This window comes from Denticeps clupeoides, chromosome 3 (assembly GCF_900700375.1).
Source record: "Denticeps clupeoides chromosome 3, fDenClu1.1, whole genome shotgun sequence".
Taxonomy (NCBI): domain Eukaryota; kingdom Metazoa; phylum Chordata; class Actinopteri; order Clupeiformes; family Denticipitidae; genus Denticeps; species Denticeps clupeoides.
The window spans coordinates 24,334,498-24,347,680 of record NC_041709.1 but is presented as its reverse complement, the minus strand read 5'-3'; the positions used below and the strand labels follow the sequence as shown (position 1 = coordinate 24,347,680).

The 13,183-nt window shown below is 42.5% G+C and overlaps 1 protein-coding gene across 4 annotated transcripts in view; it reads left to right on the top strand.

Moving 5' to 3' along the window:
• axin2 (axin 2 (conductin, axil)) overlaps window positions 1–13,183 on the top strand; it is a 68,093-nt gene that overhangs the window by 33,067 nt on the left and 21,843 nt on the right. For all 4 annotated transcript variants that reach the window (XM_028972917.1, XM_028972915.1, XM_028972918.1 and 1 more), the window contains one exon: window positions 12,135–12,174. The gene's annotated coding sequence lies outside the window, so the exon portion shown is untranslated. The remainder of the gene's footprint in view (window positions 1–12,134; window positions 12,175–13,183) is intronic.

The following is a 13,183-nucleotide window of genomic DNA, read 5'->3' as shown; positions in this document are numbered from 1 at the left end:
TTGTAAATTGCCTACATTGAATTAATTGTCATTTTGACACATCAGTCATCAAAGTCATGCGTAATTGATTCAAGATTGATTTACACACCATCGAAATGCGGTACAGTTCCCACTACACCATTTTCTGAATTTGTGATCGGATTGTGGTCTGATTGGGGAGTAGAATTTAGACCCAGCATGACGGTCCAAGCGACTGGGCTACTAGGAATCCCAAACTGCATTCTGTCACAACAAGAATATACACAGGAACTTAAATGACTCAATAGATAGAAAAATCGATTGGTTTCTGTGCTCTGGGACCTCCTGAGCTCAACACTGCATTTTACAATTGTATCCCCCCCATCTGCTGGTGTGAGTCCGGAGATTTGCACTGATGAAACGTCTGAAGTGAATGCATTTTTATCCCCTGCCAACCTTGGTCTGCACTCCCTTTGACCGCGGTGCCCCAAAATCAATTATTCCCTCACTACTCTGTGCCGGGGGCATTGCCAGGCAACCCTAATGAAGAGATCCCACTCGGAGCAGCACAGCCAGAATTTAAAGTTAAGTGAAGTGGGCTCTCACTGACAGCAGCAGTAGATTATGGGAAGCGGGATACATAACAGAGTTCAATGCAAGGGCAAGGTCATGGTACACTTCATGCAGTACTTAACTAGGCCATCTTGGAGATTTGGAGTTCATTGCGGTCCCTTCCTAAGTTTTGTTTCACTGTAACAACAATTGGTGGAATCTGGAGGTTCATTTGAGCGTGTTTTCAACAATGAGACAAATTATTGGATCATTTGGGTTGCCAAAAAGTCTTATATGAAAGTTCTGACATGAAAGAGAAAGTGTGTTTTACCTTATTAGTGTTCGAAATTTTTTAATAATCACATTTCCTAGTCATACCGCATTCATACATTATTATTCAGTTGAGCTTTGTCTCGCCATTCTAAAGCATATTTTATTTTTTTTTCTTTTACATTAAACCAATAATTCCACATATAACACCTTGTTGCAATGAGACGTTCTGAGAAGTAACTAATAAATTCCATTTTTCAGTGTTAAATCTAAATAAAATGTCCAAGATTAATAATAAGCTGATAAACATTCATATCAAAACAAAATTATGTTCATCATGCTGTGTAACTCTGTTTCCTCTTCTCTTTTTTTTGCCACGTCTGTCTCCATAGTCAGAGGTGGGTTTGGCAAGAAGTACACAACCTTCACGCATTTCATGTACCCAGTCATGCTTTGTTTAAATTTTAAAGATCAAAGGCCGAATGCAAATTCCTGCGAACGCTGCGGCATTTGATGTCTCGCGACACAAATCAGCGTGGTGATTACAGTAGCGAGGCATACAGGTGTAGCCCGGCTAAATGGCCTCCTTGTTGCCGCCTGTCAATTAGCAGGGTGGCTCGTGTGTGAAAACAAACAGGCCGCCTGCGGGGACCTCCACAATGGGGGGGTGCTCACGATGATAAAGCGATTTGGCTTCACCTCTCCCTTTCATCTCTACAGAGTTTTCTTTTCTCTCTCTCTCTCTCTCTCTCTCTCTCTCTCTCTGTGCTTGGCCCGCCTTACCACCCCTTTCCACACCTCACTCTCTCGGAACGACTCCATCGCGTTCCGTTCGACGCTTCGCTGGTGGCTTTGCTCCGTGCAGCCTCCTCCCTCGCTTGATGCTTGATATGACAGGACGGCACTCAGACTCCAGCTATACGCCGTGTTCATATGCAGCTTGTGCAATACGGCCCATTCATTTCTAGTCTCCGACAAGCAAAAAATGCAGTGTGTGTTGTTGTGGGGACCAAAAACCTTGTGAGGACAAAAAAGAAAATAACTGAGTAAAAATGAGGACATTCCACTGCAAAAATGTTTATTTACGTTGGTTAAAGACTAACCCTTGGTTACTGACACTATTACACAAAGTAAGTTTACATTTGTAATGATTTATGTTGCATGTGCATGATCCTAGGCGTGTGTGTCTGTGTGTATGTGTGATGTTGTTCCATCAGCAAGTTGTAGTTGGAGTAATAGTGCATGGTTGTTTTTTTATTTGTCAGTTATTAAAAGTGATAGAAAGGATAACTTTGCCTGTGGGAAGGACTGGCTTAGTGGATTTGGTTCAGCTCTTCCTTTTTTTCTTTCTTTCCTTTTTCTTTCCTCGTTTTTTATTATTTTTTTCCCCTCTCCATATCACTTTGCATTCCGGAAGTGCAAGTGTAGCCCTGATGCTTTCGCTTTGATTGTCTCTTTAATGTTCCCACTCCCAGAATACATTAACTCAGAGGTTGAGGTGAAGCGGTTGGCTGCACTGTGGAGGCCAAGGTTTAACATCGTTAGAGATGGAGATGTTGCATTAATGTGCAAGTGCAGTTCTCTGTCTTCCTTTCATTCTTTCTGTAAGGTCGTGATCTTGACTGGCTGGTGCACGGCTATTAGCCAGATTACTGCACAACACTATTCACTAACAGTTAAGTAATTAAACTGTAGAATTTTTTTTTTTTTACGATCAGGCACAATAAACCCAAAATGTCTACATGGTGCAAAAAAATTAAGCAGTCATAGGTTTAGTGACTTTTTAGCTCCACCCACTCCCATATGTTTCAATTAGACAAAATCAGTAATTTATCCTACTATGAACTAAATTTTCCATATTCAGATGTCTGTCGAATACATACAATAGAAGGCAGTCAATTTTACAGTTGTGCTTTGTTGCAAACTGGCTAGCTAATGTCTCAGATGGACCGTTCACATCATTAATTATTTGTGTATCCTTGGAAAATCATGGGAATATACTAAACCACATCAGTTCCGCAGTGTAGAGTGGCAGCCACTTGTGGCAGGGCCGTGGTGTGACTGTGGTGTGACTGGTTGAGGGCCGTGATGCGACTGGGCCTGGTGTAGCAGGGCACTTTAATTACACCGCTCCGAGGAAAGACTCTCTTTTTCTCTCTTAGCACTGAACACTTTTTTTTGTGTGTCTGTTGTCAGTTCAAGGATTTCTAAGGGATGTGCTGGCATGTGTAGGCCCTGACTGAAAAAAATGAGGGACGTGGGGGGGCTGCATTGAACTGTGATTGTTTGAAAAGCCCCTTGCAGCAGCCACCAACAATGGAATCGGTCGTAAATAAATAAATAAGCAAATAACGTGCGCCGCTTGATGGACAGCTTAACGGGCGAAACTCACATTTTTTTTTGCCCGCTTTGGTTTCGGCACGTCAGATGCCATGCCAGGAAGAGGGAAAGAGGGGGCGAGATGGGGGGAGAGGTGCAAATCTCTCTCCGCCGCTTCCTCCTCAGCCCTCTCCTTTTCTCCTGCGCTTTTTAAGTCTAACCAGAATGGGAACATCAAAGGACAAACGCTCAGAATATACACTGTTGTTTGGAGCAGCCACAAGAAAGGGAGCGAGAAAAAGAGACGGAAGCCGGGATTTCTTTCTTTTCCTCCCCCCGGAAATGGAAAGCTCGGAGGAGCTGGGATCGGAATTTGCAGATTACTTTCCATTTAGGCTGGCCCTCTCTTCCCTCGTCTTGGTCCTCTGGTGGTGGTAATCCCGCTCTGAGCCACTGATGGACCTCATCAAAAACAAGAAAAAACAACGCTTCCTTCGGGGAGGAGGGCCGCGTGGTTTTGATGTTGCCTCGGCCCTTTCTCATTGTCCGCTGACGGCCCTCTAATCTGATTTTAACGACAAGCTCTTTCACCGCGCCGCAAACAGCGCTGCAGCGCCTGCGCGGGGTCGAAGTAAACAACCAGGCCTTATCGCGACACAGAGACCACCCAGGATCATGGGACTCACCTGGAGAACAGGCTCAGAGAATGTGTGTTCAAAGGTCCTCACAAGACGCAGTTCATCAGTGTCAGGTCCACCAGCAATCGGTCCAGTTTACTGATGGCTCGTCTATAAACTCCAGAGCTTGTGAATTAGAATGATTGTCTATAAAGTGCAAAGATGGCACCAGGAGAGTGGCCACAGGAGAGCCCGGGATGCACAATGAGGTCAAATTACAGCTATCTAGTGAAAAGCTGTAATTCAAATGAAAATGGGTTTAAAAAAGTGGACATGGAAATGTTGCGATGGTGTCTAATATGATGTTATTCCATTTTATTCATATTTGGACAATGTCTGGACCTGACACTCCACAACCTTTGGACCACTGAGACCGTAATTTGCAAAAACATTTTTATATGAGGATAACTCCCTGTCAGGGTTGTTCATTCTTTTTTATTTTATTAAATCCATTAAAATTATTTAAGACTGCGCATCCCCACTTTTTCTCAGTGCAAAATGCAATTTGAAATGGAAATTGGTCAAACTTGTTGCTAAGTTGTGATGCAATCACCAGGATGAAGGGACGCTGCCCACCTTCTGCTTTCAACTAACTGGGATCTTGATCCCTATGCTCTGAGAACCATAACTCGGACATTGCCTGGCACTGAGACGTCCAACGGCTCTTTGCACGAGGCACACACACACACAAACACACACACACTTTACTCAAAGACTTATCAGACTTCTGTGCTTCAAAGGCCTGGGTCATGCTTGCCTCTGATGTTCCTGCCAGCCTCCTCCCTCCACTGCACCCACACTCTCGCTCTGGAAAGACTGTCTCACGTGATGCCAGGTCCTCCCCCTCTGCTTGTGTCATCCACACACTGATGACGTAGCCATGCCGACCTTTGACCTGAATATAACCACGGATGGCCACTCTACATTTTCACGTCAGAACTTCTGAATCAGAAGGATTCACTAACAGGCCATTAGAACTGTTCCAACAGAACCATGTCTTGTATGACAAAACACACCCTGAAAGTGTTTAGCTTGTTTACTAGAGTGGAAGGTCAAAGGTATCCTCAGATTTAAACAAAAAAAAATGGTAAAACTGGAAAAAAACATGATCTTTGACGATGTTTGTGCATGTGATGTATTCTCATGTGCAGGTTGAAACCATCAAGAAGCAGGAATTATCGTGCATGAGAGCTGTCATCAGGCCCCTCCCTTTTTGCATCATTAAAGTTGGTATTCTGGGTGACAAAAATAATTACAGAGGGTATTTATTTCCATTTCTTCAAGATACAGATAACTACAGATAACACTTCTTCTGTTTTATAATAGTGAGTGGGTGGAGTTTAAGTTATTTTGCTAAAGAAATGGATAAGAAGTGAAATTGAAGAGTGGACAAACCAGAAGTCAATTATTTTTCAACCAAAATAGTTGGAATACTGGAAATTGTCATTGCTTAAGAATGTCATATGCTCATTAATAACAATAACAACAACTTTGTGTCTCACTGGCCCTGCAGGGAAGAAAAGGGCAATATCTTCGTTAACCTGACGCATACCTCGAGCCAGCACACAGGGAGGCCCGCAGATATCCCTGTCACAAATTTTCCGAATTCCTCCGGCTCTGGATTCGGGTGGGCTGCCCGACACGCATGGGGTAGAAAGCAAACCTCCGTCCTGAATGGGGAAAAGCCGTTTATACACAAAAAGAGCTTTGCCTGGCATGCTTGTACAGCTGGCACGGCTTATGCGTTTGGGTTCTTTTTTTCCGGCCTGTGATCCTGTGATCTCGCCCTTGACTCTGTCACCCCGCCCACTTAGCATTAGCACACCCCGCCAACCCATGTCGCATTTAGCCGCCTGGGATACCTTTCACACCTGCATGTCATAAAAATGGCCGGTGGGGGTTAGAATTTTCTTTTTTATGCGGTGGCATCATCCTAGCGACTCTTCGGCGTTGTGCCTTTGTAATTCTACACGTTGTACTTGCAGGAACCCCTCACCCACATGTCAGTGGAAGCGCCCAGGCTTCCTCCTGCGGAGGACCTCAGAGGTATGTCGGCTGTAAAACTCGGCCTCTCATCTACGGGGAGGACCCGGGCCTTGACATGAAGGGGAGTTATAGTGTTACATGCCAACGCGTGAGAGGCAACTCGTAATGAATAGATGATCGGCACAGGTGACACAGTCCTTCTCCAGGCCATTACCAGCACTCGGTTTAGTCCTCGTAATGAAGGTGGAGTATTTTGTGATGATTTGGGGCAGAATGCCGCCTCTTGTAATTAAGGAGTTCATTTTTACAACAGAAGATGCTTTGAACGCAGCAGAAGAAACAGACAACAGAAAGAAACCATCCCTCTGTACTTCAGCAGAACTGAGACATTTCTTTTCGTTGGCGGATTCAAGCTATTCTTTTCAAGTGATTCAAAAGACGAACATTTTTTCCGGCCATTTTTTTCTGAACACATAAAAGGCTTCAAGAATAAATCTTCTGGACTGCATTTCCTAGAATGCTGGCATGTAAAGAGACCACATCTGGAACGGATTTTGACCTATTATAGTCTCGGCGTTGGAGCTTTGTCCGCACTGACTGTGGAAAGTCCAGTCTTTTGGATCCACATAGCTGGTCTGTTCCACTGGCCTGAGCAACGCCACAAAGTCTGCAAGCATCAAGTGTGCACATGATAGTGGTTCTAATCGGAAGGTCCACAACGACCTTGACGGAAGAATGGTTGACATCTGTGACTCTGCATTATGCAGGAATGAACCTGCTTACAAATCTGCTTATGTAATGGTCGTAAACCTATTAAAAGCAAATGCAACATTTGCATGCAGATCCCATTAAGACCTGGTGTGATGTTTCGTGTTTTTTTTTCCAGTAGAACTGCACAATGCATTTTCCCTTCCATAGCCATTTCTGAAAAGCATGTGGTTTACAAAACAGCACTAAAGAGGTGCGGCCATGATGCAAACCCAATTACCAATGTAGCTTTCTGGCTTTGATGTTGTAAGATGTACCAAACACAGTTACGCATCCAAATGCCAGTTTGTATCTATAATGATATATAATATCTATAATGATATATAATGATAAGAAATAATTCCATCTTTAAGTTGTACACCTTTTCATTTTTTTATGCAGTGAATGTTTTGGAAAATGCTCATTTGTATTAATAAAATGTATAAAGATGCAAATAAATATAGCCGTAATCAGGCCTGAAAAGTTTAACCCAACCCAAGCCCAACAGAATTCGGCCCGACCAGACATGTGCGGTACATCATTTTAAAAACCCGCTACGACCGCTAGCCTAAGAGCTAGAAGAAATGTGTGGGTTAAATGAGTGGGTTTAAAATAATTACCAGAGGCTAGCCTCTGTTTCACCCCCTCAGCATGCATTTACGCAACACATTTTATAAAACAATAGTACTGAATCACTGAAACAAATTTACAAGCAGCAAATCATACAGAAAGAAAGGACAGACCATAGGTTTACGTTTGCTGACCGCTCTTTTACTGCATGGGCTTGACCTGACCCGACTATAATGATGGGAATTGAGCCCGAATCCGACTCAACGGGGCTTGAGCATGGATTTACAGCTGTACAAAGGAATAATATCAGCTCGAAGTTGTTGAACTTTTCAGTTTTTTTTTTCCAAATTCTGTCATTTATGCAGTAAATGAATATGAAAATGTTAATTTGGATTAATAAAATCTTTTTTGAAAATTATGGATACAAGTAAAAGTGAAGTGATTGTCATTGTGAAACACTGCAGCACAGCGACACACCGACGGCCGGGGAGCAGTGTGTGGGGACGGTGCTTTGCTCAGTGGCACTTCAGTGGCACCTTGGCAGATCAGATGAATATGAAAATGTTAATCTGTATTAAAAAAAATCTTACAAAAACAAGGTGTTGTAAAACTTTTAAATGTTAGCTAGGAATACTTAGGAATGTGGACTTGACTTATAAGTTGAGATAAAAATGTGACAGTAATGTCTGATATGTTTTACAGTTAGTTATATTACAGTTATATTATATTATATTGCTATTTCACTTCAGACATACATGTTGCAAAACAACATAGTTTTGAATGGAGAAATGGCCTAATTTCTGCCTGTCTTTGCTCCAAAAGCAATGCTTAAGAGCTTGAAGCTCGACGGAGTGCCACTTAAGATCTTGAAAGTTTTCAACTGGGTTTGAGCGACGCCACTTCTCATGTAGCCAGGAGTCAAGGCTGACAAGGTTCCCTCACTTTCAGATTCTTCCAGGAGCGAGTGCATTCTTCCCACCCCGTCATTAGCATACATCAGGCCCCCGACGACGTGCCGCACTTAATTTGAATCTTCCCAGTGCTCGATGCTGGCATCTTTCAACTGGCAGCTGTCACGTACATCAATGCGTGACACAAGTCGAGAGACAGAGAGAGATTTAAGAGCCTGGGTACAATCTAAAGGCTATATATAGGTGACACGTTGTCACTTTTTTCACACACAGAAGCACTTTCTAAGCCGTTGATATAGAGCACTTTATAGGGAACAACAACAACAAGGGGGGAGCGAAAGAAACTTGGGAGATGAAGCAATTTGGCTTTTAAGACGGGGGTAGAGTGAGAACGTCTCCAAACAGCTAGACGCGCCGCCAGCGGATGTGGTTTTTGATCCCACCTGTCCGTCAAGAAGAACAAGCCGTGCCTCCTGATGCGCCTGATAGTTAAGTGTCCTCAAAGTGTCTCAAAGAATCTCCGAGCTGCTTTGTTGGCACCAAGCGCCTCGATTAAAGGGCCACACATCATTTATTCATCCCGACGCTCGCTGAGAAGAGGAGTGCATCAAAATCCGGTTGCACCTTGATGAAGTCAGCAGTCTTCCAGCAGAGCGACGCACTTAAGGACGAGCGCAGCCGGGAGATGTGGCCCATTTGGAAGTGACAGAACTTGAAAGTTCCGCCAGCGTTCTGTGTAAATTGTTTAAGGGGGTTTGATGGGCAACATTCTCGATTCTGATGTGAGGGATGAGAGACTCGAGGAATGACTCGGGGCCCAGCAGACAGACAACAGAAAAACTAGCAGAATTAGCGCAACACTTCACAACTTTCTGTGCCATTTTTTCGTGACCACGATGTGCGTACTCTTTGTACTTGCTTAAAAAGTTGGAAGTTTCGCAGTCTTCACTTTTTAACAGGCAAGATGAATATCAGTAGGACAAGGGAGAGCTATGCGGGAAGGAGAGGCTTTTGACGACACTTCAGAGTCTCAGGAGTGCTGACTTCCTTTTGCTCTTCCACATAACTGGCTCTGGCGAATTTCGACTAAAAAGGCGACATATCAAATGCAACCTGAAGAGCCGAAGCCTTTCAAGTTGCATCGTCGTTTGAAAATGTTGTTCTTCACAGGTCTCCTCTCAACTTCGCTTCTACTTTTTTTTTGCCTTTGTTGCTTTGTTTGGTTGGACAGACATTCAGTAGGAACCGGGAAGGAGGGGGATCCACAAATATCATTACTTCAAGTTAAGATAAATGGCTGCTCGTTTACATCAGGACACTTTGAACTGTTTCCCAATCCACCTTATGAATTAAAGATAAAACAGCATCTATTTTTGGTTTCAACATTTCGCATTCCAAGATAATTTATGTGCAGTCATTCCAGAATTGTTTTAAGAGGAAAAAAAAAGCAAAAGCTTGAATTGTGGTTTCTCACTATTGATATTTCTCATAGTCTAATCATCAAAATGCAGCAAAGGAAGTATATTTTTGCAGGCTATATTGAACATTTGCTGCATGTACAGTTGCTCAATTAATTTGTATAGGCACCAATGTTACATTCACCAGTTCTTCTCTCTGAATGCATGCTGTCAATGATGCCTACAGACTCCTCCCCCTTTTAAAATCAGTTCATCTGTTGGGTAAAAGAAATAATTACTCACCAACAGAAAAGGCTGGGTTGGCAGTTCCTCCTCTCCAACATACAGAAAAACTGAGCACTGAGCACAAACTCACTAAGAATATCTGAAATTGGGCAACTGCAATCTGCTTTTAATGTTTGGTTTGGAACACAGTTTTAACTTTCACAAAGTGTCTCTGTGTTGCACAATACTCACTAACACACAATATCTGGACTCAATCTCAAATGGCCAGCCCTGACTTGTATGCACGGCCACACCAAACGTCTCACCACATGATCCCAATTTTAACTTAATATTACAATTAATATCTGTCTGACTTCCCCCTATTTTGAGATGATTAAAAACTGTGCTATCAGGTTTAAGAACTGTAGATATCCCAGTTCTGTGGGGACCAGATTTTTACAACAATTTTTCACTGTAGCAGCATTGCAATTTACCTGTGTAACCTGTGCTTCACTGTCTGATCTACACTGCGTTACCTGTGTCCCCCAACCCAGTCATGTCATTTGATGGTGAAACATCTGATATGTCTTAGCCATTATATCAACTGCTCTCCACGCAGGCTCCACCTCCACCTTGGCTGCCAACAAAAAAAACAACAAACAACAAAAAAAAAGGCGGGCAGCTTTATAAAGGCCCCGGTCACGTTTTGTGCGCACAGAACAATGGGGTGAGGGGAAAGGTTGGTTCACCTTCTCACCTGAGAGTGTAAGGAGACAGAATCCCACTCTAAAAAACCTGTTAAAGCAGAAGAAGAACTGAAGTCTAATTTATAATTTAGGAATACATGCCTGTTTGGCCATTTCTCTGAGAAGAGGTTGCGTGGTGCAGAAACCGCATCTGGTTTCTCAGGATACTGACCAGTTTTGATTAGCCATGAGTTTGTTATATGCATTGTGTCATCTGAAAAATCCCCACAAGGAAATGGTGCAGAATCAAAGCGAGGGGCTGGTTTGTTATCGGACACTGCAATCAGCATGGCACACCGCAGAATAAAACAAGCTTGAGGAAATGACATCAGCTTTGAAATCCCAGAATCCCAGTCGGCAGCACAATGGACCTGATTCACGGTGGAGAGGTGGCCTTAGTGTCAGCGTTCAGTTCCGCTAATCAATAGGGTGGTAGTAGCCTAGTGGGTAAGAAACTCGTCTATGGACCAGGTTCAAATCACACGTACTACCCTGAGCAAGACACTTAACCCTGAGTGTCAGCAGGGGCACTGTCCCTGTAACTACTCATTTTAAGGTATCTGATAAGTGCCGTTAATGTAAGTAACACACCAGGAATATCTATGCATGGGAACAAGTGGAAAAATCTGATCTTAAATAATTTAATTGGTTAATGAAAAAAAAATGCTTGTGTCACAAAGTAGCAAAAATATTAAGGGGGTTTGATGTTGTAAAATTATGTTCCCTAAAGTCTGTCTAAAAACGTAAAACCTTGATGATATTTCTTTTTCCATCCTGGAAACTTTATTTTGGATTGTGATTTTGAATAGGTTTGAATGCTGGGTAGTGACAAGAGTATAAAAAAAAATAAATGTACCAGGAAATTCCCATCAGTGTTTGGACATTCTAAAGAACCTTTTACACACATCAGTAATGGCAACATTGTTGTTCTGTACCAGTTAGGACCATCTTGAATGTCCTAATTTTATTATTAAATATTTAATCACATGTGAGCTAAAAAAAAAAATTTGATTAAGCATATAGAATGCTGCTGTAGGCTTTCGATCCACTAGAAGTTTATTTACCAGACTAATTCAGTGCATAGTGTATGCAGAAAGTATTCACAGCACATCACTTTTTCCACCTTGTGCTATGTTACAGCCTTATTCTAAAATAGATTAAATGCATTTTTTCTCACAATTCTATACATAATACCATATAACAAGAATGTGCAGTGTAAATTATCTTCTTATAAGTCATTTTTGTGACAGAAGAAGAAATCTGGTCCAGGAATCGATCAGGCTAGCATTGGCTGGCAGCATTTAAGTTTTAGACAGTATTTAAGATTTAGTTTTAGTTAGTATAGTTTAGTTTATTGTGTATATACATATATTTTTTTCTTTTATGATTGCACTATAGGGGGGTCTGTGTGAAGCATTATGTCAATACATGGTATACTGTCTATACTGTAATACTGACAATAAACCAATCCTGAATCTTGAATCTAATTAGCTGTTACCAAGCATCTGCATTTTAGCTGAACATGTAAAAGCACTCTAACACTAGTTGCCAAAGAAGACATTTTTAAAAAAGCAGCAATCACTTCCTAATTGGCAGTGGCTGTTCAACACGGAAGATCTTTTGCCACCATTGCAAGTGCCTCATGCACCACCATTGCAAGTGCCTCCCTATATTTCTGTGTATGTGTTCTTTAGAATTTGGTATGAAATAAGAAAAATAATAACCTATAAGTAATACATTAGAAGCTATAAATGCTAATGTTTTTTCCTCCCTCAGGTGGAGATGGCTGAGAAGATGAAGGATGCATCTGACAGAGGTAAATGCCTGTTTTACATTATTTCTACTCAAGAATCAGTGGCAACTTTCTCATACAGGATGTAGCTGAACTTAAACCAGAAAGTTAATAGATATTATTAGATGATGCCATATGTTGAATTGCATGCCCATGACACCATCGTGCTGTGGCGCTATCTTTTGTCATATTCTGTACCCAACATGGATATACAGGTATACATTTACATTTATGTAATTTACCAAAACTACTTACCCAGAGTGACTTACAATCAGTAGTTACAGGGACAGTCTGCCTGGAGACACTCAGGGTTAAGTGTCTTGCTCAGGTAGCAAGTGGGGATTGAACCTTTGACTTCGTGGTCTTCTGGTTCATAGACAAGTGTCTTACCCACTGTGCTAGAACCACCCTTCAATATATAGTATCTCAAGTTTTAAAAAAAAAAAAGTTGCTAGATTTGTCACTAAATGGTCTTAATTGAAAAAAACAGTGATGAGAATTCATTGATTTTAATGTATAGCTCAGAGAACATGCAGTGTATGGAGCACGGCGTATTTAACTGCAGCGCAGACGTCCTAGCATGACTAACAGGTGCCCGGCTGTTTGTTTGTTGAAACAACATCTATTGTGTTGGTATGGTGGGCGCAGAAGGCGACCCACAATGACGGCCAACGTGGGACTGTTCATATTTTAATGGTGCTGTCAAGTTGACAAAGGTGGCTCTTGCATGGCTGCTTGCTCCCGGCATTGTCTTAGACACAATGGACATGATGGTCTTGGTTGGGCCGATAGCAGACCCGGCAAGAGTGGCCAGGTCCATCCGTCACTGACCCTTCTGGGGTGCCCATGCCGCTCTACAGCTGCCTGGGGAAATCAGACTGCCTATTGGGTGATGGAAGGCCCAGCTGGTGGCAAACCTTTTGATCTTCAGGCCCTTCCAGCCACCCCCACCCTCCCTTTCAGGAGAAAAACAAACAGCGCTCCTCGGCAGCTGAGTGATCCCGACTTCCTCTTTAACCCCCTTTGAGCACAG